This window comes from Mauremys mutica, chromosome 3 (assembly GCF_020497125.1).
Source record: "Mauremys mutica isolate MM-2020 ecotype Southern chromosome 3, ASM2049712v1, whole genome shotgun sequence".
NCBI classification, from domain to species: domain Eukaryota; kingdom Metazoa; phylum Chordata; order Testudines; family Geoemydidae; genus Mauremys; species Mauremys mutica.
Genome location: NC_059074.1, coordinates 33558872 through 33586663, shown reverse-complemented (window position 1 = coordinate 33586663; position 27792 = coordinate 33558872). Strand labels below are relative to the sequence as shown.

Sequence of the window (27792 nt, the reverse complement as noted above, 5' to 3'; positions counted from 1 at the left end):
GATTTGGGGCCAGAATTCTAATTAACATCTAATTTTAGTCACATTTTCATACAGCTCTCCTGCCAAACGATGGACAAGAGGTTGGAGACAAGGGCTTGGGGAGATCCAATTCTGGCCCTCAGGAAAAGGGAGGATGAATGTTTGTGAGAACACCACAATAATCCTCTCCTGAATCATCTCCCCCTTGTCTCAATTCCCCTCCTGACTAATACCCTATGTTGATTGTCATCTTTGCTCAGCATTTGAAAGCACTTTTTCCTCTCCATAGCTGAATGAGTTGGTTAAGGAATAAGGAGAAATAAGACAGCCTTTATAAAAACTATGTATCAGAGCCAAAAAAATTCTGAAGAGTCACTGAGAATTGGGAAGATACCAAAAGACTGGAACAAAGCAAATGCAGTACATATTTTAAGCAAAGGCTAAAAATTGGTAATTACTATCTTAGAAGTCTAACTTCCCTGCTTAATAAAAAGAGCAAACATTAAAAGAAAATAAACATCTAGCAGATAATAGACCCATGAATAGTATGTGACAAGAGTTTATAAAGCATAAATCTTGCCAGAAAAGTCTTGCACTCTTAAGATAGAATTTAAATATTGGTGGATGAACGACAAGTGATTGAGCCAATACATCTGTATTTTAGTAAAATGTTGCACTACCTATTTCCTATAATACACTGAAAACTTCTACATAATGAAAGCATGGTAATTACTACTATAATATGTCATTTTCGGTTTCAAACAATTCTTTTAAAGAAAAATAAAAAGTTTCAAAGCAAACAAAAGTACCAATGTGAACTATCTCAAATGACTGTAGTAAGAAAGAATAATCTGTTCTGTGTGATCTTTGGACCAAGTGGAACCAAACTGTGGGCCAGAAAATAAGCCTGCTTAATAATGTTCTTATCACATTATTTCTTGCTGACAACATGCTTTTCTAGATCACATTCAGGATATAGTGTACTTAGATTTTCAGAAAGCCTTTGACAACGACCCTCACCAAAGGCTCTTAAGCAAAGTAAGCTGTCATGGGATAAGAGGGAAGGTCCTCCCGTGGATTGGTAACTGATTAGATAGGAAACAAAGGGTAGGAGTAAATGGTCTGTTTTCAGAATGGAGAGAGATAAGTAGTAGTGTCCCCCAGAGGGCTGTACTTGAACCAGTCCTATTCAACATATTAATAAATGATCTGGAAAAAGGGGTAAACAGTGAGGTGGCAAAATTTGCAGATGATACAAAACTACTCAAGATAGTTAAGCCCCAAGCAGATTCCAAAGAGCTACAAAAGGATCTCACAAAACTCGATGACTGTGCAACAAAATGGCAGATGAAATTCAATGTTGATAAATGCACATGGGAAAACAATCCCAACTCTACATATAAAATGACGGGGTCTAAATTAGCTGTTACCATTCAAGATAGAGATCTTGGAGTCATTGTGGATAGTTCACTGAAAACATCCACTCAATGTGCAGCGGCAGTCAAAAAAGCTAACAGAATGTTGGGAATCATTAAGAAAGGCATAGATAATAAGACAGAAAATATTGTATTATCTCTATATAAATCCATAGTATGCCCACATCTTGAATACTCGTGCAGATGTGGTCGCCCCATCTCAAAAAAGATACGTTGGGCTTGGAAAAGGTTCAGAAAAGGGCAACAAAAATGATTAGGGGTATGGAATGGCTGCCGTATGAGGAGAGATTTATAAGACTGGGACTTTTCAGCTTCGGAAAGAGACGATGTAGGGGGGATATGATAGAGGTCTATAAAATCATGATTGGTGTGGAAAAAGTAAATAAGGAAGTGTTATTTACTCCTTCTCACAACACAAGAACTAGGGGTCACCAAATGAAACGAATAGGCAGCAAGTATAAAACAAACAAAAGGAAGTATTTTTTCACACAATGCACAGTCAACATGTGGAACTCCTTGCCAGAGGATGTTGTGAAGGCCAAGACTACAGCAGGGTTCAAAAAATAACTAGATAAATTCATGGAGTATTAGCCATGATGGGAAGGGATGGTGTCCTTAGCCTCTATTTGCCAGAAGCTGGGAATGGGCGACAGAGGATGGATAACTTGATGATTACCTCTTCTGTTAATTCCCTCAGGGGCACCTGGCATTGGCCACTGTCAGAAGACAGGATACTGGGCTAGACTGACCTTTGGTCTGACCCAATATGGCCATTCTTATGTAAAAATCATGACTTTCCTATTTAGCTGTTTTGTTTTGGATCTTGTGCTATCTATGATTTAGACTAACTCCTTGCAGCAGAGACTGTCAGTTTCCCATCTTTACATGTTTACTCTTAGCTCATCTCCTTTTATCATTTAATGAGATTTCAAATCCACAGAGACGTCTTAATTTCTCATATTTCTATTACTAACAAGCTGAAAAACAGAAAATGTGTTAGATTACTGCGCAAGTCCAGAGCTGCCCGCACATCATCGACAGTGCCATCACATGTCTGCCCAACGTGTGACAGGACGTTCCATGCCTGAATCGGACTGATCAGTCATCTTCGGACGCACAGAGTCCAGTTATCGAAAGAATGAGTTGTTGAGGTCTTCATCGACAACGATGGACGAACATCATCAACAGGGGTGGGCAAACTTTTTGGCCCGAGGGCCACATCTGGTTGGCTCAGGGCAAGGGGTTGGGGCGGAGGAGGGGTACGGGTGTATGAAGACGCTCCGGGCACGGGGTTGAGGTGCGGGGTGCTGGAGGGGGCTCAGGGCAGGGGGTTGGGATGCAGGGGGGGGTTCAGGGTGTGGGATCCAGCCCAGCGTCACTTACCTGGAGCAGCTCCAGGGTGGCAGCAGCTCCCTGCCTGGCCCTGTGCTGCTCCAGCACCACGTCCCTACAGCCCTTGGGGGAGGCGTGGCAGAGGGCTTCGCAGGCTGCCCTTGCCTGCAGGTACCTCCCCTGAAGCTCCCATTGGCCAAGGCTCCCCGTTCCCATGGGGTGGTGCCTGCAGGTGAGGGCAACACTCAGAGCCCTTGGCCCCCCCATCCCCCAGGGGCCGCAAGGACATGGTGCCAGCCACTTCTGGGAGTGGCACAGGGCCCGCGGCGCCACAGGGGTGGCAATCCCATAGGCCAGATCCAAAGTCCTATGGGGCCGTAGTTTGCTCACCCCTGTACTATAATCTATGAATTCACTTCAATGAGTCCTTCAAATGACATAGTCTCTATAATGTAAACGTTATTAACCTAATAGATGTTAACGGTCTTGAAGTTGGTCCAATAAAAGATATTACCTCATCCACCTTGACTCTCAAATATATTTTAGACATTTAAAAAGCATCTACCTAGTAAATCAATAATTACTTTTACTTTTTATATGCCTTTTGGATTTGAAAAGCAATTCCCTTTCCCCTTGCTATATTGTCTTTCCACCTGCTCTGTTTATTTTATTGTTTTAATTTCTGCAACATGGCATGCGGAAGGTTTATTTGGGAGGTGGTTACTAGCATGGGTAAGCAGGTTTGACAAGAGAGTTATAATCTGCATCAAGACCATGTTTGTCTTTCCACATTATCAATAATAAAGAAAAAAACACATTAGAAGACAGATGCTCTAGTGTGGCTGACAGCCGAGCTTGTTCATGTTTGTAGTATCCCATGGGCTGTTCATTAAATTTGTGCTTGTGCATGGGTGTGGTGGAGGGGTGTAAATGAAAATGCCCAGCAGGGGGGAGAGAGGGGAGGGAAAGGTCTGTATGACAATTCTTTGCATGGGGGGGAGAATGGAGGGGTGTAAATGACCACTCACCGCACAGGGGGAGGGGTGTAAACGGCCCAGGGCCAGGCCCTTTCATGGGCTCGGGAAGCGCCCTGCTCTGCCCTACACACACGACCCCCCCAGCGCCGAGCGCGGCTGCGGGAGCTGGAGGGACAGAGCAGGCGGGCGGCGCCGCTCCCTGCCCAGCCTCACCGCGCCCTGCCCAGCCCAGCCCAGGCAGCGAAGAGCTGCGCGCCCCCGGGCAGAGAACGGCGCACGGGCCCGGACGTTACCCCCGCCCGCGGTCTCGGCAGTGTCCAGCCCCAGCCAGGGCAGAGCGGGCAGCCGCCGCCGAGGGGTCAAGGCGGCTCCGTCGCGCCCTTTGTATGACAGCTCCGCGCTCCCCCGCTACTTACCCCTGAGCCGGCGGGACCGGCCCCCGCGAGCGGCCTCTCCGGTCCCGGGAGATTCCGCCGAGGCGGCGGCGGTTGGCTCCGGTCCGCGGGCGGCGGCAGCTCCAAGGGCTCTTCACCTGCACCCGGCGGCGGCGGCGGCCATCTTGCCTCCTCCTTGTCCCCCTCCTCGGAGCCGGTCACGTGCGCCCGCCCGCCCGTCGCCTTAGCCCCGGGCACAGGAGGGGCGGGGACTACCCCGCACTCGGAGCCGGAGGGGCGGGGTTCGAACCCCCGCCGGGGCAGCGGGATCCCAGCGGCCTCCCCTTCTCCCCCGCGTAATTCCCCCTTCCACTGACTCCACCTCAGCATCCCTCGGCGGAGAAACCTGCCCGGCGGAGCCCGACCCGGGCTCTGCTCCAGCGCCAGTGCTGGCCTCAGGCTGCACCCTCCGGGCTCCGGCCGCTGGTCCCTGAGCAGAGCGGCGGGGCTGGCCCGGCTGCGAAATATTCCCGGCCTAAGCGGTCCCGACACCGGGAACCGCCTCGTTTGGCTGCTGAGAGGCTAGTAAGATACGTGAGTTGTGTGTGTGCTGGCAGCAGGCGGGCTGAGACCGAGCCCTCGCCACTCTGCTGGTGGGCGAACGGTTCGTCCACCCTACGCCTCTCACCGTGGTGTCTGGGGCTAGAGGAGTCCTTGCAGCAGAGACTGCAACTGCAAACTTGTCTCAAGCCCCGCTGATGCTACAGGACTGAATACAGCCAGTCAGCTTGTGCAACCCCCAGCATCTGAGCATGTATAACTGCAGACCTGATTACTTTTTGTTTTTTATAACTAGAAAAGAAAGCTGCAGTCGTCGTGCTCAATCTAAGCAATCTAAGTTCACAAGGGAGATGCTCCTCATTCTGAATACATTTAAATGAGCTCGAACTCAGCTTAAGAGCAAAAGCAATTGTTATTTCTGAGCTTTCAGCTAGCAGTGGCCATCTGAGAAGTGAGGTGCACCTAAGGGTTCACAAACAAAGGCAAGATAACCAGCTCCTAGTGCTGAAGAGCGTCAGTGCCAGGTCATGATACTTGAAACACAAGATTTTATCCACATAAGTAGTTCCATTAGTGTACCCTCTCTCTTGTGTAACATTTCCCAGTCATACTTAGCTCTTTTCACAATTCAAAGTGTTCCATTGTTTGTCTGCATATAATTAGCTGGAGGATTTTGTGATGCTATGCAGAAAGTTACCGATTTTTGCCTTCTGTATGTTTTACTTCTCCCTTCTGTAGTTTATCAAAAATGTTGCTTCTAAAATCATCTCCAATTTCACTACCCCCCCACCACTTTCAAGTCCCTTTACAAGGTTCCCATCTTTTTCCAATTTGTCCTCATCTTCTAGGTTCTCCACAACTTTGTCCTACCTATACATATTTTCTGATCTCTTTTGCGCTCAATACTCCTCCAGTCCTGTCTCACTTTTATGCTATCACCTACTCTTGGAACAGCCTTCCCTTGCCTCACACAGAGGCTCCATTGACCTCAATGCCAGACTTCCACTGAATTCCAGTGAGGCCAGGATTTCAACCCTAAGCGTCATCCTTCTCCTCATTCAAATCCAATTTTTTTGCAAACACTAATCTCAACTGATGTCCCAACATCATCTTAAATTTGTTATGTCATCCAGTGTACATTTGTCTGAACTAGACTGCTAGCTGCTCAGGCTAGGGATGTTTTCAGAGTTTGTAAAATGCCATTTACCATACCCTTATGGTGTTTATAAATATAATATAATAAATATTAATGCTTGTAAACTAGTGCAGTGGGGGATATGGTCCACAAAAACATAAAAAAATGATTTCACTGAGTACATTTACCTCTTCTTCCCCCCCCCCCCCCAAGGATTTATATTTGAAGTTTATGATGCATATGTTAAAAGTAAGTTTGGGGGCAGGGGTTGAACACAAACAGAAAAACTGGGAAAGGATCCAACTCAGTCTACCACCTGATTCAGGCAATCTGACATGGAATGCCACCTCTTCAGAGGTTCTTCTACCATCTGACTACAAGCTAGTTACTTTTATAGTTTGTGTGTGCACAAGTATGAATGTGTGGGAGAGGGGAAGGGAATGAAGGACTGAGTCATAGAATATCAGGGTTGGAAGGGACCTCAGGAGGTCATCTAGTCCAACCCCCTGCTCAAAGCAGGACCAATTCCCAACTAAATCATCCCAGCCAGGGCTTTGTCAAGCCTGACCTTAAAAACCTCTAAGGAAGGAGATTCCACCACCACCTCCCTAGGTAACCCATTCCAGTGCTTCACCACTCTCTGAGTGAAAATGTTTTTCCTAATATCCAACCTAAACCTCCCCCACTGCAACTTGAGACCATTACTCCTTGTTCTGTCATCAGGTACCACTGAGAACAGTCTAGATCCATCCTCTTTGGAACCCCCTTTCAGGTAGTTGAAAGCAGCTATCAAATCCCCCCTCATTCTTCTTTTCTGCAGACTAAACAATCCCAGTTCCCTCAGCCTCTCCTCATAAGTTATGTGCTCCAGCCCCCTAATCATTTTTGTTGCCCTCCACTGGACTCTTTCCAATTTTTCCACATCCTTCTTGTAGTGTGGGGCCCAAAACTGGACACAGTACTCCAGATGAGGCCTCACCAATGTCAAATAGAGGGGAATGATCATATCCCTCGATCTGCTGGCAGTGCCCCTACTTATACAGCCTAAAATGCCGTTAGCCTTCTTGGCAACAAGGGCACACTGTTGACTCATATCCAGCTTCTCGTCCATTGTAACCCCTAGGTCCTTTTCTGCAGAACTGCTGCCTAGCTATTCAGTCCCTAGTCTGTAACAGGATGGAAGAATCCCATTCACTAAGTGCAGGACTCTGCACTTGTCCTTGTTGAACCTCATCAGGTTTCTTTTGGCCCAGTCCTCTAATTTGTCTAGGTCCCTCTGTATCCTATCCCTACGCTCCAGCGTATCTACCACTCCTCCAAGTTTAGTGTCATCTGCAAACTTGCTGAGAGTGCAGTCCATGCCATCCTCCAGATCATAAAAGCAAAAAGTCTCAAATCCAGGACCTTGTGAAAGATGTATAGCTCACTTGCAATAACACTATCTTAACCATCCTTTAAAAAACCAGCCTAGCACAAAAAAAAACCAACCTTTTCAGATCTTTGAAAGTTAAACATTAGTTTAAATGTTTGGCATCTATCTAGTCCCTTCAAACGAGGCCAAGATGTTAAATACTTATGAAAACAGTATTAAAGAAACCAAACACCTCTCTCCAATCCCAGCCAGAGCTGATAAATGGTTGGAGCCAATAAATAACCCTTACAACACAAGCAAACTACTCAGTGGCTGGCAGGAAAATCCCAGAGCACAAATGGTGGTAACAAAAATCAATCTCATGAATCTCTCAAACAAAAATGGGTGGTTTCATTTCTTACCCCTGTCCTTGACATTTGCTTTGTCTCCGTTTGGAACTGTTCTCTTGCTCACACAGCATCCTGCAGATGAATGCATGGCTGCACAGATGGTGTCAGCAGGAGGGCTTTGGCTTCCTTGACCAGGGATGCTGTTCTGTCAATGAGGATTGCTGGCAAGAAATGGGGTCCACCTAACTAAGAATGGGAAGAGCATCTTCTCACACTCAAGGCTGATTCCCCACTCTGGCACTTTGAGTGCAGAAGGTGGAGGGCCTGCAAGGACTCTAAAAATTAATACTTGCCACTCCAGGCTTGTATTAAACTCCCAAGGCTGCAGCTTTTCTCTGACTTTGGATTGGTAGATTCTGCCACCACCCCAGTGCAGAAACCCTTTGAGAGACCAGGAAGGCTTACTTGGGAATTCCTTCCTGTGGGGTACCCTCAAGCCCTTTCAGCCTCCCTCCGGGGAAGAGCTGAGACAGGGGGGGGAAAAGGAAATCAGTTGTTGCCACCAGCTAATTAAACAACAGGTGCACAAACCTCTTAAGACACAACTCCAATTCTGTTCTTTAAAAAATTAAATATTATTAATTAAAAAAAGAAGAAAACACAGCTGGGAACTTAGGCTTTTTGCTAGATTTAAAAAAAAAACAATTACAAGGATTAAGCATCAAGAATAGTTCTCTTGAGGACCAGCTTAAAGGTTACAAGCGAAACAAAAGCACCTGGGGTTAGCACAGAGGACTCCAAAAGCCATAAAGAAATAAAAGAGATAAACCTAATCACATCTTTCTAGACATTTCCTGGTCTACTTACATGTCTGGGGTTTTAGATGAGTAGTTTCTAGGTATGATACTGATGATTTTTCATACCTGGCCCAAGCTTCTCACAGCATTACTGCTCCCTGTCTGCCTCTCCCTGAGAACAACAACAGACAGGCAAAAGGGGAGTCTTGTTTCAATTTTAAAAAGTTCTAGCCTTTGCATTGGCTCTTTTGCTTCCTTTTACCTATGCATATCAGTGAGACTTTTTAACCCTTTACAGGTAGAGCAATTAGAAAGCAGCTACTAAGAGGGATTTTATAGCTCTGGCTGGGTGTCTATAAAAGGAAGCTCCCCCCACCCTTCATTTATCACACACACCAACTCACCAACCTAGTGAGGAGGGCTTTAAACTAGGTTCAGAGGGAACAGGTGTCAAATGCCCATAGGTATGTATAAAAAGGTCATCTTAACAGAGGGTTAAATTCAGTGCCTGATGTACACTTATCAAAACAATTGCTGTATGTCCAAATCACCAAAGGCAGAAAGGAAACGGGGAGGCCAAAAGAAACACTTTAAAGACACCCTAAAGAAAAAAACTACTTTCTTACATATACTCATTGTTTTTTATTATATGTGTATACCAAGGTACCTGTAACTTTAATTGATTCCTAAATATAACTTCGGTTCATAATTTACATTGAATATCTATTTTACTAATTCCTCCTCATGGATCAATTATCTGAAATTTAACTCCTGTTTTATTAATAAGATTATGATACCATTGTATAAGTACTGGTTTTTTTTACTTTTTGCACTCCATGTAGGGATGTACCATGCTATAATAGCACATGAAGAATCTGGTCTGGATGTATTGTAAGATTATATGAGCATGAGAATTTTGTAGATTCATCTATCACTGCACATTGCCATTCCCCAGTTTTCCCCATATTTTACCTACATTATCAGTGGCATCCAAATCGCATCTTGAGGATTTTGGTGAAGTGTGGTAATCCGAGTCCTCGACCTTGAGAGGCACAGGTAATAGAACATTTATGAGCATCATAATACATAATAAGTGTTTTACCTTTCTGATTCAGTGCACCACAGTTTATAATCCCCATGGTCTCCATTATAATAATTATTACTCTGAGCTTATTTTTTTGAATTGTAAAAGCACACTCTTGAATACTATTGACATTAGCCGTTTTATTGGATTTTATCCAAGTATCATTTTCATATCCCAATCTACTTTTCTTTTTGAACCTATCAAAGGATTTGGTGAGCTTGCAATCATTTTTAATCCTTCTGTTAGTGCACACTCCCACAGTCCAACTCTTACTGCTCTACCGTGTACCTATCCCTTCCTGAGATTTCTATGTGCAATCTGAGGGTTGTGGTGAATTTTCGCCAGATCTTTGGGCCATTAAACTTTCTTTGCCTTGAGCATCAAATAAAATATTGTGCTTATGGGCATCATCAGTAATAAGCATTCTACCCATATGATTTTGCGCAATGAATTCAAACAGGTCCCATTACCACTTTTACCACCCTTGGCTTATTTTCTATTCTTGGAATTGTAAAAACACACTCCTCAATATTATTGGTAACAGCTTCATTATTGAGATGGGAGTTGGCCCATTATTGTAATAACAAACTTTTCAAAAATAACTTTTAATAACCATCCCTTTTCTTAAAACCTATTATTTACATTATACTTATCCTACCTATATCTATTTTAATCCAATTATTAATTGTTATTCTAATCCTAGTACATATTAAAATACATTTTAACTAATCACATATTATCTTAATACAAATGACTGACTAATACAGACAATATACATATTATAACATACAACTTTGTAATTTTAAAAAAAGAAATGCAAAAATCGCTGCGTCCCACAATGCCCTTTGTCCCACATCAATAAAACAATTTAACAGCCTTATCACATCTATTCCTATGATCCCATAGGACACCACTCCATGGTCCATCACACCGAGGAGGACATTAGTTAATTGCCATGCTCCTATGCTGATCGATATGGGCTGGGTCAAAATCATGGGACTTGTCCTCTTATTGCCCCCAGGACCATGTATCTATCCTGAGATGCACAGTGCATTAAATCAAAGTTTATTGTGATGTTCAATATAGAAATGCTTGAACCTGTGTCCAGGTAACATAACATTCCTACACCTATCTCTGCTGCATTGAAAACAATTGGAACTAAGAATCTTCCATATAGGTGAAGATACAGTCGAGAAATCAACGCCTGGCCTAGATTTTCTCTCTCTTCCTCTCCCTCATCTGTATCTATGCCACTATCCTCACTGTTTTCCCCTTCTTCTTCCATTAAATCTAATCATTCTTCTTTTTCCATTTCTAATAAGTCCAATATTTCCTCTTCATTTACCTCTGGGAGATTCTGGAACCAATTGCCTGCTGTTTTCTCCTGTCTTTCTCACCTTTTTTCCCTTTCTTTCCTTTTCTACCTCTCTCTTTTTTATTTGCTACTTTCCTTTTTCCCTATTTATTTAAAACAAAAAGTATTCATCTTCCTTTTTTTAATTTATGTAATTATACTATTACTTGTTATATTTTTTTCCACTACTATCATTTATCTTATTGTCTACATAATTTTTTTCTATACTTATTGCCATCATTAAACTTATTTCATATTTATAGTTACTATTATTATTGCAAAACATAATACTTACAAACTTTATCTACTACATCAGTGGTTCTCAAAATTTAGCAACCCTAGGACTCCCATTTTGATTTAAAAATTTTCGGGGATCCCCAATCCTCCACCCACCCAGCCCTTGCTCCGCCCCTTCTCTGAGGCTCTGCCCTTTTTCTGAGGCCTTGCCCCTTCTCTGAGGTGCCATCCATGCGCGCTCTATCTCCCCTCCTCTGTGGCTCACTCTCCCTCACCCTCACTTTCACCTGGCTGGGGTAGGGGGTTGGGGTGTAGGAGGGGGAGAGTTTGGGTGCAGGAGGAGGCTTGGGGTGTGGGCTCTGGGAGGAAGTTTGGGTGCGGGCTCTGGGCTGGACAGCAAAAGGGACAAAAACGTGTTGCATTGAAATAAAGGATAGGGAGAATATAACCTTAAACAGAAAGAAGATTTATTAAGGGATAGTTACAACTGGGGGGAAGAACCGCTAAGGGGATTACTACAAATACCCAAGAATAGATTCCAGCAAGGGGCATAAAGCCCAGACCCTTAAACTGTCCCTTGATTAAACTATTAAATGCCCGAAAAACAATTACTGTCTCTCTTTCACTGCAGATGGAGATCACCAGCAACTGATGGACCATCTCAGAATCTCAGGAACATCAGAGGATCTGACTCTCTACCGCCGAAGCAGGAGATCAACAGATCTGGGCTGATGGATCCTTTGATGGAATACAGGAATCAGACATCAGGTAAGTATCAAAGTCCTTGACAGGTGTTAGTAGCCGAAATCTTGATCCAATGCTTGTGCAAAGAAACTGGACGTGGCTGCCTCGATGGTGGACAGCCCCTGTATCATTGCTGACAGTTCCTTATATGCTCTCTGTGGTGTGAATTCCTGAGGCACACTCTGCCCCCAACCAGTTCCAGCCAGCTCTCAGTCCCTCAAGTTCTGGCAGTAAAAAGAATTTCAGCAGGAAAATGCCACGAAGAAAGGATACCAACATAGAGTTCAAACCTTTCTTGCCACATGTACCATCTTGAATTCTTAGACTCCATTTTGAACTGCAGCAACATTTATTATAATACATGACAAAAGTATAACCATACACCAATAACACCTTACATATCCACTCCTTGGCAGATGTGACACCTTTAATAAACATCTGACATTATTGTTACATCAATACCATTGAACATCAACCCCATAATGTGATTATGCAGGTTGACATATTACAAAAGGCATTACTGTAGAATCTTTAGATTTCTTCTTACACACATACACAGATATAAATTATTAGGTATACAATTATAACCAGCTGTATGAGCAGTATTACTACAATTGGATGGAGCATTATTTCCCCTTTTTATATTCACCCGATCTAGCTGTAAAAAGATCTTCTCACCAATAGGACGATTTGGCTTTATCACCAATTCTTTTTAACACCTTTGTGATTTGACCCACAGAATGATGTACAGTGAGTAAAGTGTGAGCTCCTTGAACTTGAAGCTGCTTTAGGTGATAAACCATATCCTTATGGTGCATTAAACACTTTAATGCTTGGAGATTTGCTCCTATATGAATAGGTGGAAGATGGTCATAGATAGAGTAAGATGCAATTATGTTCTGCACTTCCAAGTCTGACAGAGTAATATTTATATCACAGCCCATCACAGGAAAGACTGCACATAAACATATATTATCTCTTGCATCGTGTTCAATGTGATAAAACCCATTAATTGACTCATTTTTACATAAAGTTCTTACACACAGACAGTGACCATTAACAACCACTCTAGCTGAATTTTGAAAATACATAGGATGGTGGAGCCGGTAATTACATTTTCCTTCATGGGGATCTAAACATGAGTCTCCTCCCATACTCCAGTGATACAGGTAAAACCCAATTTGTCTTGCTCCACACAAGCTTGTAAATTTAAAGAATAATATTGCTCTTCTCTTACATGCACCCATTTGGTATTTTCCATAGGCATCATTAGGGAATTGATCACAAACATTCCCAAAGGAATCGGTTGAATTTTTTCTATGGCATTCTTTAAACTAAGTAAGTATGTATGTCACAATAGTCTCATTAGCATGGTCATAGGTGAAATTCGCCATTTTCCACCATTGCTGCTTTTCTTTTTCGAAATTGGTGGCATTAGACCAGATAATGTGTTTAATTTCCTGCTGCACTATACCATTATAACAATCCCTGAGTATAGCCTTTGCAATATCGAGAAGCAATTGCTGTGCTTGCACACATGCAAGTGCCTCTGTTAGATTAGACTGCAGTATCTCCAGTGCTCCTATAATCTGAAAATGGTCCATTTCTTGCATTTCTAACCATGTTGGTAATGTATTAGCAATATTAAATCCTAATTCACCCAAGTCATTCAATGCTGCTGAGAGGGAGTTGCCTAGTGAGGAGATGTTGTGTCCCACTTCATCTATGCATGACTCCAGGAACTGCTGATCTACCGTATTCAGCACTCCTAGTCCAGTTCCCACCCCTCCTAAGATTTTAGCAGCTTGATCTCTCTTAACTCTTTGGGGAGATGGTTGTTGCAAGACATTACCCACGCCACCCATCCCATTAACAAAGGTGTTACATATGTTAATACTGGGCACATTCTTTCTGCTTGCCCTGAACTTTGAGGATGTCCAGTTTTATGCAGTCTTTGCTTAATTCCAAAATTTTGACATGATCCCTTTGTAATTTCTCCTATAAAATGAGGTCCATGATCTCAATCTATTTATGTAGGAATACCCCACCTTGTAATAACTTGATCCACCAAAACCTTAGCTGTGGTTAAGGCAGTATTATTTCTTGTAGGAATTGCTTCTACCCACTTAGTAAAAGGATCAATTATGACAAGACAATATTGATTTCCTTTTGCAGTTTTTGCCAATGGACCAATAAAATCAATCTGCAACCTGGCCCATGGATCCTCTATTCTCTGGTATCCTCCTGGTCCTTTTACTATTTTTCTATCTGTGTTATTGGCTGCACAGGGAAAACAATTGTTCACATATTGCTTTATATCTGCCCTCATACTTGGCCACCATCCTGCCATTTTCAGCCTACCGAGAGTCTTATCTATACCTAAGTGCCCATTATCATGAACTAGAAAGATCATTTCGGATCTAATTTCTGTTGGAACCACCCACACAGACATATTGTCATGTGTTTTAGTAGCTAATACCAATCCTGTTTCATGCTGCCAAATTTTCCATCTCTGGTGTTTTCCTTTCTACACCAATTTCTGGATTTTTTTCTTTGTAGCACTACTAAATCGATCTGTTCTATTTCCTTTTCTTCTAGTTTAGCCAGTGGTGAGCTCCAGCCGGTTCGAAGCGGTTCGCGGGAACCAGTTGTTAAATTTAGAAGCCTTTTTAGAACCGGTTGTTCCAGGACAACCGATTCTAAAAAGCTTTTAAATTTAACAAAGGCTCGGGCAGCTGTCTGCCCGGCCCCGGCCCCAGCTCACCTCCCCCTCTCCCCTGAATGCTCCGCCCTCCTTCTCCTCCCCTTCCCCTGCTTCCCGCGAATCAAATGTTTGCGGGAAGCCTGAAAAAAGAAGCAGGCAGGTAAGCCGGGCGTGTGGGGGAGGGGACGGGATGGCTCCTCCTGGCCCTGGCCGAGCGCCCCAGCCCGGTCCCAGCCAAGCACCCCCGGCTCGGGCTGGTCCCGCCTGTGCGGCTCGGACCCGGCCAAGCTCGGGCACCGCGGCTGCGGCTCCGGTCCCGGTGCCGGCCCGGGGCCGGGGAGTCGGGCCCCGCGGCTACGGCTATGGTCCTGGTGCCGGCCCGGGGCCAGGGAGTCGGGCCCCGCGGCTGCGGCTCTGGGGTCCCGGTGTCGGCCGGGCCCGGGGAGTCGGGCCCCGCGGCTCCGGCGCCGGTCCCGGTGTCGGCCCGCCCCGGGGAGTCGGGCCCCGCGGCTGCGGCTCCGACCCTGGCCCTGACCCCGGCAGGGGTAAGAGGCCAGGGCCAGGGCCGGGACTGGGGCGGGGGAGGAGGGGTTGGATCGGGCAGAGGTTCTCGGGGGGCAGACAGGGGATGGGGAAGTGGGGGTTGGGTAGGCGCCGCGCGGGAGTTCCTGGGGTCTGTTGGGATGGTGGTGGATGGAGTCGGGGCAGTCAGGGGACAGGGAGCGGGGCAAGTTTGGCAGGGGGTGGGGTCCTGGGGGGGGAGTTAGGGTTGGGGGTCTTGGGAAGGAGTGGTCAGGGGACAAGGAGCAGGGCAGGGGGGGTTATGGGTTGTGGTTTCTGAGGGGGGGCAGGACGTGGGTGGGGGGTGTACTCACTGGGTGGTTCCCTACCAGGTCTTCGGTGGTGGGTCCTTCAGCCGCCGGAGCCGTGCCGCCGAAGACCCAGTAGGGAACCGGTTCCTAAGATTTTGGCAGCTCATCACTGGCTAGATGGACCTTTGGTTTGATCCAATATGGCCATTCTTTTGTTCTTCCAAGGCCTTCCTATCCTTGGTGTCTGACCCTAGAATCTGCCTCCCTAAGGCCTTATGTGCTCAATTCTGTTTCCCGTGGGTCTGAATGCCCTTCTTCTGGCCTGAAAACATTTAAGTAGGCTTTTTCACTTTGACTCAGGTGTAGGTGAAAATCTGGGCTGTGATCCTTGCTTTGCAACTACAATTGTATCTTCTAAATCTAACCTACAACACTGTACCTGCTGTGATCTTGACTGCAGCTGTTTACTGAGGTATGACAACCCCTGCATTCTGAGTATGAGGGCTTGAACTAATGAATGACCCAACCTTAGCCAGTCACCGGGGCATGACAACCCCTACACTCAGGTATGATGGCCCGAACTAATGAATAGCCTGATCACAACTATACTGACCCTTTCACCAGCCCTTAAGCATTTAGCTGGGCTTCCTAATTCTATTAGGATTATGGCTCCAGCATCAATATAAATAACAATTCCTAACAAGGTAACTGAAAGCTTTCACTTACCTTTAGTTACTTACCCTTAGCATGCTTCATGAAAAGCTGGTTTTTAGATAAACAGCAGAAAAAGATAAAAAAGAATGAGAAAGAAGGAAGAAAAGAAAATGTACTGCTTGGTGTCAATCATCCTCCTATCCAACAGGAGGCATTTTTTCCCTTAAACTAACACCTCAAGCCCACCCAGGGACACCAATTTGCTACCCCAAAATTTGGATTTAAGTAATCCCAACACTGGATTGCCTATAGCCATAAATTGATTGTAAACTTATTCTACTCAGAGGGGTAATAAGAAGGTGACCCACCTTAGAGGAATTGCCAGGGTGTTACCAGGGGGTTTCTCTCTAACATGCAGAGGACTCTGCAGAGCACACTAGTTCTGCTAACCCTTGGGAGGACACGGATATAGCTCTCCGCTCAAAGGATTGACATACAAGCAGCAATTCTTCAAAAAGTCTTATTTAAAAAAAATTAGGTGATTACAGTATATTCAATAAAGCAAGAAAGAAAGCATTACAGTATATAATAGGTAGTAAGACAAACATTGCACTTAAAGATCATATATTCAAATGGCACAGAAGACTACACAGACTGTATGACAAATACAATGTTGCATTATTGGTACATACTGACCCTTTTGTACATATGCATAAGGCCTCTAATACAATAACATTAGACTCATTACAATGTACCATACAAATACCCTATACATATGTATAAAATAACATTACAATATAACATTAAAGAAACATTGAATAGTTAAGATTACCATTCTGTGAGCCGTGATCAAAATGGTCACAGAATGGGGTTGGGTGGATCACACTCAGAAACAGGCATACCCAGTCATTCCTTAAGAATCATCATAAATTACACTTCTTCTATAGAAGCAGCAAAGAATCCTGTGGCACCTTATAGACTAACAGACGTTTTGCAGCATGAGCTTTCGTGGGTGAATACCCACTTCTTGAAGTGGGTATTCACCCACGAAAGCTCATGCTGCAAAACGTCTGTTAGTCTATAAGGTGCCACAGGATTCTTTGCTGCTTCTACAGAACTAGACTAACACGGCTACCCCTCTGATACTTCTTCTATAATCCCTCTGAATCATCTAAGTCCTTCTGTTCTGTCTGTTGCTATCTGCAATCTTCTCCCTCTGCTGCTGCTTTTCTCTACTCTCTGTTCTCCTTTTGCTGTCTTCTTCTTCTGCTGCTGCTGCTACTTCTCTCTCTCTCTCTTTCTCACTCACTCACACACACACACACACACACACACACACACACACACACACACACACGAGTCAGCTGTCCTTATATTCAGTTTCTGGCTTTCTCTGATTGGTTGTTATTTCAGGCTTGGTAATTTGCATGGATCCTCCTCTTGATCCTCCCTGTGTGGGTGGCAACTGTTCAACCAACCAGCTCTGCCTGTCACTTTAGCTGCTCCTGCTCCTAACCTCTTCCTTCAAGTATTTTGGAGTGAGTTTAGATATCCCTGTTTGAACTTTTTTCATCCCTGTTTCTGATCTACTGTTGGTCAATTTATTCTGTGTCCTCCATTTTTGATGTTTTCTAATATAAAATCAGTGTGGCCACCATTTTGGATATTTAGTTATAAACTACCATTAATTATAAGTATCAGAGGGGTAGACGTGTTAGTCTGGTTCTGTAGAAGCAGCAAAGAATCCTGTGGCACCTTATAGACTAACAGACGTTTTGTAGCATGAGCTTTCGTGGGTGAATACCCACTTCTTCGGATGCAAGGCTTCTTGCATCCGAAGAAGTGGGTATTCACCCACGAAAGCTCATGCTACAAAACGTCTGTTAGTCTATAAGGTGCCACAGGATTCTTTGCTGCTTCTACATTAATTATAACTCATCTAAAGCCTCAAATCTAAAACTAACTACTGTTCTCCACAAACTAAAGCATTATGATGCTGCCACTACCTTTGTTATGCTAAATGGAAGAAGTGAATTGTTCAGGATGTCTCTCACTCCCACCTCTGACTGTCAGTATCTTTATGCCTGTCTCTGTCCTGGGTGCTGCAATCTTTATACAGGATCAAAACAGGTAAAAATCTCTTGTAACAGTGGAATCTCCACCACTGGAGATTTTTAAGAGTAGGTTAGACAAACACCTGCCAAGGATGGTCCAGATAATATTTAGTCCTGCCATGAGTGCAGGGGACTGGACTAGAAGACTTCTTGATGTCCCTTCCAATCCTACAATTCTATAAATGATGGAGAGGGAGTGGAAAATTACAACAGAGTCATAGGAGCAACAATGGGGATAACAGTGGGGAATCTGCTCAACATCATATATATCTATACATAAATCCAAGAGATATGGGGACTAAACAGAAACAACTGGAAATATTAGTCTAAGCTAAATTATTACTTAATTGGCATCACAGATGCCATACTTGGTGGGCTAAATCTCATGAATGGAGTATAGGTATAGAGTGGTATAGCTTATTCAGGAAGGACATGAGGGGGGAAAGGGAGCTGTTCCATTTTACATCAAGAATGTACACAATTGTTCTGAGGCCCAGAAGGAGGTGAAACAAACCAGTAGAGTTTCCAGATGAAGATAAAGGGGGGAAAAATAAACATGATGTCATGGTAAGGATTTACTACAGATCACCAAATCAGGTAGAGGTGGCTGAGGCATTTCTAGAACAAATAAAAGCTATAGTTCAGATTTTTAAAAAACCTTTTATAATTTTTGTTCTCTTCTGGACTCAGTTTTTTCCCATAGTTCTGCACCTGAGGCCTTATCAGTGCCAAGTAGTGTGGAACAATAACCTCCCATGTCTTACATATGACACTCCTGTTAATACATCACGGAATGATATAGGCCTTTTTTGCAACTGCATCACATTGTTGGCTCATTTTCAATTTATGATCCTTTATAACCCCATATCTTTTTCAGCAGTACTACTGCCTAGCCAGTTATTCCTCATTTTGTAGTTGTGCATTTGATTTTTCCTTCCTAATGAAAATACTTTGCACTTGTCTTTATTGAATTCCATCTTGTCAATTTCAGATCAATTCTCTAACTTGTCAAGGTCACTTCAAATTCTAATCCTATCCTCCAAAGTGCTTGCAACCCCTCCAACCTTGGTGTCATGTGTAAAAACTCTCCACTCCATTACCAAGTTATTAATGAAAATATTGAATAGTATGGGACACAGGACTGGAGGACCTGACAAGATATGTGCCCCCAGTTTGACAGCAAATGGTTGACAACTACTCTTTTGAGTAGTCTTTTGACCACAATAATTTCATTTAGACCACACTTCCCTAGTTTGTTTACAAGAATGTCATGTGACTGTGTCAAAAGCCTACTAAAAAAAATCAAGATACTTCTTCTTGTCTACTGTTTCCCTCCTATCCACTAGTCCAGGAACCCTGTGGAAGAAGGACATTAGATTGGTTTAGCATGACTGGTTTTTGACAAATCCATGCTGGCTATTCCTTAATAATCCTATTACCCTCTAGGTGTTTACAAATTAAACAAATATGGTATGCCTACAAATATATAAACTAAGTCCTGGGTTCCTATGCCTGTAGTTGGACTTCATTATGTCTAAGTTGGAAACAGTAAGCCTTCGGGGAGTATCAATGGTACTGCTCATTTTGTACAACATATATTGGCAAAGACCAACATTTGTCCAAGTCTGCTTTAAATATTATTGTTAGCCAACAAGGACAAGGTAAGTCCTTACACTGGAGTCCAAATACTGCTGAAGCTTTGATCCATGGGAGGTGCATTTTAATAATCCTATTTCTTTGGGGTGGGTGAGAAACAAACAAGAAACATATTGTTTAACAAATAAGCAGTTTGTTAAACAATATGAATGTTGAGCCATTTGAGTGAGGCTATTTCCAAATATCAAGCTGAAGATATTTGGGTTGTTGGATATTCAGGAATGTATCCACCTACGTGGGTTGAGAGGGAGAGTGTCTTGTGAGAGTGTCATCCAACCAGTCAGTGGCTGGATTTGGAGCAGCCTTACAAAATTCTGCTCACCCACCCATTGTTTGGCGGTAATTACTGTACACACACACACACAAATATATTTACATGTCTGTAAAATTATTTTTTAGAGAGACAAGGTGGGTGAGGTAATATCTTTTATTGGACCAACTTCTGCTGGTGAGAGACAAGCTTTCAAGCTTTCTTCCTCACGTTTGGGAAACTTACTTGGTGTAACAGCTAATTTATGGAACAAGTTATTTAGCACAAGTAGTTAACACATATTGGAAGATGCAGTGTTGTTGTAGCTGTGTTGACCCCAGGATATTAAAGGACAAGGTGGGTGAAGTAATATCTTTTATTGGACTAATTTCTGTTCATGAGAAAGAGAAGCTTTTTTCAAAGTTTACACAGAGCTCTTCTCAGGTAAGTTTCCCACATCTGAAGAAGAGCTCTGTGTAAGCTCGAAAACTTCTCTCGCCCATCATCAGAAGTTGGTCCAATAAAATATATTACCTCACCCACCTTGTCTCTCACATACTGTAAGAGACCATTCTTGGTGAAATGATCAGTTAACACCTCTGTGGTCACAGGACAAAAAAAAAAGGGGAGAGGGCTAGTGTGTTACAGACAGGAGCACCGCCATCTTTTTTGCTGCCCTAGGCGGTGGAAGGTCCCGCCCCCGAAATGGTGCCCCCGACAGAGGCGGCGGAAGGTCCCGCCCCCGAAATGCAGTCCCCGACAGAGGCGGCAGATGGTCCGGCCGCCGCGGTCACCGCCCCCCAAATGTTAGCGCCCTAGGTGACCACCTAGGTCACCTAATGGGTTGCGCCGGCCCTGGTTACAGATTGTTGTAATGAGCCATAAATCCAGTGAGTTAATTCAAGAGCACAGAGATTGTTTTATTTCACCCACTTGTGAAGGATATTTCACTCTATTATCCTGGGTCCAACATATCTACAACAATACTGAAAACTGTTTTTTGTGGGGTCATTTTCACTAATCCCCACACAGCAAATGACAGGTCAGTTGATTTTGTGCCTGGTCTGGTAAATGTTCATGACAGCTTTGCAAAGTCGATTTAGGCTCAGTCATGTAGCTCAATTATTTTGAAGTCATTCCTAACTCATTTGGGGTAGTGGCTGGGAGAAGTGTTTCTGTGCCCTGTAGTCTCACTATTGTGGAATTTACACACACACCATAAAAACTAAATTTTTATATATAAATATTATATATACACACACACATTCCTTTCTTCTCTGCCTGTTATTGTGATCCTGCTACCAGGATCTAGTCATGCGCCATGTCCACTCAGTGCTGCCTGAATCCCTCTGCCATTACTTCCGGAAGGACACACAGACACTTGGTGAAAACACTCAGTTCTTTCTCACTATTTCTGTGAGGCCGGTGTTGATGCCGTCCTAACTACACTGCCCACCATAGCTCACATTTTACCTCCTACTAGTTCCATTACACTTTTTTCCATATCCAATATTCCTAAAATCGATAGCCCCTAATATTCAGTTTGAATTAAATTATTTGGGGGCTCTTCATCCATCCCTACTATTCCTTAATTATTATTTTTAACATTGTTAGATAGTCTAACTGTAATGTTGAATAGTTCAGGTATCAGAGGTGTGATCCTCTGGTGAAGAAAGCATTTCTTTTTTAGCAAAGGGTCTACTTAGCTTGTTAGATCTCATGGTTTGCTGCAATGCATTGAACTACTTAGCAGTTATTTAAGACACCAATGAAATTAGCAGAACAAATTCAAGGTTTTCTTTAAACTACTATTTAATCAGATTTTAAAGACACAAATTAGAAAACATTTATAGGCAAGTTAAAAACACCTTTAAAACATAACAGCTTGCTATCTGTGCAGCAATGCAGAGACAAATTAGAAATGAGTAATTATTAAAATATCACATCACAGTGTAACTAACACAGTGGTATTTTAATTTACCAATACACCAAGATCTAGGTTTATGGATCTGTTGAAAAATAACACTTTTTAAAAAATATATATTTTGGAATAGTAAAAATGAAATTCACAGACAATGCATTATATTCTGAACCAGAAAAGGCAAGTTGAGGAATACTCATAACTATCCACTTTTAGGTGTATTTTCTCAACTCTGTGTGTGGGTATTTGGGTGCATAACTACTTCTGCACTGAGGTAAATAATATACCCTTGAATGTGTCACCAAGACAGGAAAGAACTAAATTTCATATTTTAGATTCTTAAATTGAATAATTCATTACAACATCTTATATTGTTTGAATAATGCTATGTTCACCCATCTTGACTTAAACTAGTTTCCATTCAATACATTTAGAATTTACTTTTCTAACTGATCTAGAATACTCTTGAGGTCTGGAATTTAAAAATAACTACCTAGTCACTATGAAATCATATGACACCTTTTGTCACTCTAAGGGCTAGTCTACACTTACCGTCCGGGTCGACGCGGTGAGTTCGACTTCTTGGAGTTCGAACTATCGCGTCTGATCTAGACGCGATAGTTCGAACTCCGGAAGCGCCGCGGTCGACTCCGGTACTCCACCACTGCAAACGGCGGTGGCGGAGTCGACCTTGGAGCCACGGAGTTCGACCCCGCCGCGTCTGGACAGGTGAGTAGTTCGAATTAGGGTACTTCGAATTCAGCTACGCTATTCACGTAGCTGAATTTGCGTACCCTAATTCGAACCCCCTTTTTAGTGTAGACCAGGCCTAAGACATGTCAGAAGACTCTTCACAGAAATAGTCAATATCACTGGACATGAAAACGTGTATGAAATGAGAAAGTTGTTAATAAAAAAAAGTTAAGAGAACTGAACACATAAAAAGGCAAAAAAGAAACATGTAGGCAAATATCCTTTTCTTTAACGCATTGTGACAAAATGTTGCTGCACCACTGATATGCAATGCCTTACTGTTTTGAGATCTCCAGTACTCATTAAGCTGTAATTGCAATGTGTTGGACATACAAACCCTTTTCAGGGTTTGGAAGAAAAAGAAGTAAAATCATAACCCTGGATGAACTAATGATGTCTGCTCACATTGTAAATTTTGGTAAGAACTCTACAATGAATCCAAGTTAGATGATTCTTCCTGACTCAGTCTAGTTCCTGTGCCGGGGCAGCATCTCAGTGAATGAAACCTCTTTCTCCAAAATCTTTCCTTATTCACTTCCCTTCTCTGATGGAGCAATCGGAAAAGGGTCCATCTGAAAGCAGCCCTACATTGTTTTCCATTCAAATAATCTGGCTATGTGAAGTCAAATTTTGTGTTCAAAGACTGGCTACAGGCAAACTTTAAGTGGAGATTGTTATGAAACTTCAGCTGAGACCTTTACTTTGCATTTGGATTCTGGCTTAACAGTTATATTTTCACTTTAGGATACTGGCCAGGAGATCATTTTTGCCACAGCCATGGAGTCCTTTCATACATTTTATTCAGACCTTAATGTGACTGATATTCTGAGGTTTAATTTATCTTTTATTTGAAGTAGCAACATAAAAACAGAACTTAATTTAGTGGTGTATGATATATGATCTGAGGGGACAAACTAGTCTTGTGTAAATAGTTATACAGACACTTACATATGGTTATGCACACCACAGACCATAACAGTTTCTCAGTCCAGAGAGTTGCATTTTCACAATTTTATAAGGATATACATATTAAAAAAATATGACATGTAATTTTTAAATGTTTAAAATACTAAACCAGGCCTAATCCATTGGAGACTAATAGCATGGAGAAAGATACAAGAGGGTGAACTGGCCAATTTACATTTATTTGCTTACTTTTGCACATTTCTGTAACCAAAATGCTTCCAAAAGAATTTTTAAAATACTGTTAAAGGGAATACAAATAGGCTTGAAATACAGGTTTTGGCAACCAAAGAAATACAAAAATCTCATGTGAAATCTATGAAATTAAAAGATTAAAAAGTAATTTTAGTTTACTTTATTAATCATCCCTTGCAGTTTTTCTGTTTGAAACACTGCATCACTGGGGAAGGCCCCAATTTAGAAGTTTACTTAAGTACCTGCTTAAGTTAACCCTTATTCAGCACAGAACTTATAGGCACATTCTTCACCTCAAGCAAACAGTTATTAAGTCCCCTTGACTTCAGTTGGATTTAAGCACATACCTAAGTGCTGTGCTGAATAAGGATGGGGTTAAGGACATATCTGAGGCTAAACATGTACTTAAATGCTGTATTCAACTGGAATCTTAATGCATGAAAACTATGGATGTAAAATATTTTCAATTAAATTTGAAAACTTCACATTTCATTGTGATTTTGTAAAATTGATTAGTTCATTTTTCATTTGAAAACGCATCTATTTTTAGGCAAAAACTTGACGTTTTCAAGGCTGGTTTCACGTAACTCCAATGAGAATTAGAAAAATTAAACAGACCAGAGTAGTTACAAAGTTAAACAAACATTGTAATTGTTGATGAAGAAATTACATGGTACTTTTAAACTTCTTTATGTTTTAATCTAAGGCCAGGTTTTTAAAGTTAGGTGTAGGCCCATATTCAGATATTTGCATGTACACGTGGAGAAGAGGTAGCCACATGTGTATGCTGCTATACACTTTGCACACATGGGTTGACATTTTGGCCCCAATGAAGTCAATGGGAGTTTTGCCATTGACTTCAAAGAGGCCAGGATTTCACCCATGATATTTTAGTACCTAGGTTTGTCTTTACTTAACAGTTGTACCACTGTAACTACATTAGTATTATTAATATGGTATAATTCTCTCCCCAGTGTGGATGCAGTTAAACTGGTATAAGGGTTTTTATACTGGTATGGTTTATTCGCCTACGGTCAGAGGAATAAACTACTGTGGTATAAGCACTTTTATATAAACTAGCAGTATAATGGATACCATATATGTATTTTGGTAAAATAGCCACACCGTTAACCAAAATGCTTATACAAAATCTGTGCATCGACAAGGGCAATGCAATTATTTATATGCACCTCTCTTTGAACATCTTCTCCTTAAGGTGTTATTCAAAACATAGACAAGACTATTTTTTAAGAAAATATCTTTTCATGTGTCCCTTTAAAAAAACTTTACCTGTGCTGAAATCTTGTATAAATGTCAGTTGAAGGAATGTCTATGGCTGAATAAAACAGAATTTATATACATTTTTAAAATTAACAGATCTTTCACTATAGTGACAAAGAGTCCTGTGGCACCTTATAGACTAACAGACCTATTGGAGAATAAGCTTTCATGGGTGACACATGCATCTGATGAAGGGGGTATTCACCCACAAAAGCTTATGCTCCAGTACGTCTGTTAGTCTATAAAGTGCCACAGGATTCTTTGTCGCTTTTTACAGATCCAGACTAACGCGGCTACCCCTCTGATACTTTCACTATAGTGACAGTGGTAGGCACCACTCAAACTATTCTTCTTTATATTTCTTTTCTTCAGTGAATGCATGAGTGTTAAATGTTAAAAATAATTAGCGAACAGTTACTATGAGGGATACATTTAAAAATGAGCATTAGCTCATTAAGTGTCCAGAAGAAATGTCCTCAATATGCAACTGTCTACAAAGCACCATAACATTACAAACAAGGATGAGTTATATTTAGCCCTCATAAAAATGTTTAATTGGAATCCAATATCCAATGTGTATATGAAGTGGTAAATAAAATGAGACCGAATATTTAAAAGCAGGTTACTTTTGTATCTGATAAACCACAAATTTCTTCTTAAAGATTAAAATATCACTAAAATAGTAATCTTAAAATAGTAATTATATAAGCCTTTAAAGTGAAATAGTCTACCTAAATATTTCTTATCTGAATAATTTTTAAATAATTAAATTTACTGAGGGCTGCTCTTGAACTTAATTCACAAACAGAATTTGGTGCAGTATTTTTAATTTGTTATAGCAAAGCAAGTAACAAAAAGCAGAGAAAGCAACAGTATAATGCATGAAGGCTGAATGCTGCCCTGAGATAAACATACACAATTCCCATTGCAACGAATAGGAGGTACTCTCATCTAAGAGCAGAATTTGGCCCTATGTATTTTCATGTTCACAAATGAGCATATTACAAAGAGATAAAAGTGGAAGGGCACTAATTCTACCCAAGACTAATGAGATTCATTGTCTTTTGTTTTCTTATGCAGCAATGGCAACATTTGTGGAATTTCAAAATTCCAAATTGGAATCAAGAGTGATAAACATGACACTGAATGTAGAAGCAGACAGCTATATCCAATTTAAAGCTAGGAATCTTGCAGGTAGTGTTCAATTGGTGCTTGTACATAGTTGCTTAACTATGTATACTCCCTCATATCCAAGTGTTAAATGAGACTAGCTATGCCAATTCCTTAGGAAGTTAAGGGCCAACACAAATTGTATTTGCATCAGAAGCCTATGAGTGCTTTCTTCTACAGGATATTTACTCTTGTTACTGCAAATGCACAACTAATGACAAATGCCTCTTTAAATGTGATGATATCTGCTGGCATGCATACCAAAAGAAAATACCAGATTACTAAGGGGAGAAGGAGACATTTTGGTTTGAGGCTACCAAATACAGATTGTATTGCATTGGCATCCTGGCAAATCTGTTTGCATATGTAATGCTTATATGTGTAGATATGTAAATGAAATGCCAGATTAGGCTCTATGCCATTTGGGAGAGGGCAGGGGTTCTGAAGGAGAGGACCCAGCTCAATAACAACAGAAGGGGACAAACCAAAAGAAGCTGAGAAGTGTGTACAATGTAGACTAGTCTCCTGTTTAGTCTGATATCCTTTCAGAAAGAGAAAATGCAAGTGATGTTACAGATTTATGGATAAAATCCTTACCTGCTTTTGTGTGGAATAAGACAGATCAGCCTCCCCTTAGCCATATACAATGTGAAAAGATAGATGTGTCTGGGAAAAGCATGTTATGATAACCATAGCCCAGGGGATGGAGTGGTCTGTTTGCATAACCATGGTAGGAGTTTACAAATCTGATCATTTTCAATTACACGGACTGCCAGTATCCAAGCCATTTTTGAAGTGCAGAGTTAACTGCTCTCTCAGGATATGTCTACTGCAATACGACCCCTGGGATAGCTCTGGATGGCCCAGATCAGCTCACTCAGGCTTGTGGGTCTCAGGCTGCAGGACTATAAAATTGCAGTGTACATGTTCAGGCTTTGGCATCCTCACCCCTGGAGGGGTCTCAGAGCCCAGGCTCCAGCCTGATCCCGAACATCTACACTGCAATTTTATAGCCCGCAGCCTGAGCCCCCTGAGTTGGAGTCACCTGACCCATGCCAACCATGGGTCTTTTATTACCCTGAGAAAAGGGGGAAGGTCTCAGCCCGCGCTCCAGTCCAAGCCCGAACACCCACACTGCTATTTTTAGCCCTGCAGCCTGAGCCCCGGGAGTCTGAGTCAGCTGACCTGGGCTCAGACTTGATGCCGTGGGTTTTTTAACATAGTGTAGCCATATCCAGGGTATACTCAGTTCTGCCTAGCTGTGTGGATTGATGGACGTGTGCTAATATCCACATATAGGAGAAGCTTGTCTTCATCTTCCTTGGAATTTTGGGAAGAGTGCCAAAACTCAGATGCTGAACTTTCCAAGCAAGAAAAACATAATTCTGATCCAACTCAAATGTAAGTTCTGTGGAAACTGAGCTGAAGAAGCCTTCTGACATTTAGATGACGAGAAGACTATATTTTTTCTTGTTAGTGTACCTAAAAGCTGAAAGCTGCCTTTTTTGTACTCATTCACAATATTCAGTCAACTAATGTTGTAAGATGCACAACCAAGAAGTTTTCAGGATCCGAAATATTAATCAAGAAATTTATTACTCACCTCAT

The 27792-nt window shown here is 42.2% G+C and overlaps 1 protein-coding gene and 1 long non-coding RNA gene across 3 annotated transcripts in view; one reads left to right on the top strand and one right to left on the bottom strand.

Annotated features, from left to right (window-relative positions):
* The window catches only part of KIDINS220 (kinase D interacting substrate 220), a 171940-nt gene extending 167677 nt beyond the window's left edge, over positions 1–4263 (bottom strand). For both annotated transcript variants that reach the window (XM_045010686.1, XM_045010685.1), the window contains exon 1: positions 4141–4263. The gene's annotated coding sequence lies outside the window, so the exon portion shown is untranslated. The remainder of the gene's footprint in view (positions 1–4140) is intronic.
* A 176-nt stretch (positions 4264–4439) lies between these two features.
* LOC123366568 lies at positions 4440–27612 on the top strand. The gene is made up of 5 exons (XR_006578143.1): positions 4440–5183; positions 9135–9348; positions 11599–11735; positions 26095–26208; positions 27484–27612. It is a non-coding gene; the product is annotated as an uncharacterized LOC123366568 (long non-coding RNA).
* Positions 27613–27792: the final 180 nt, after the last annotated feature.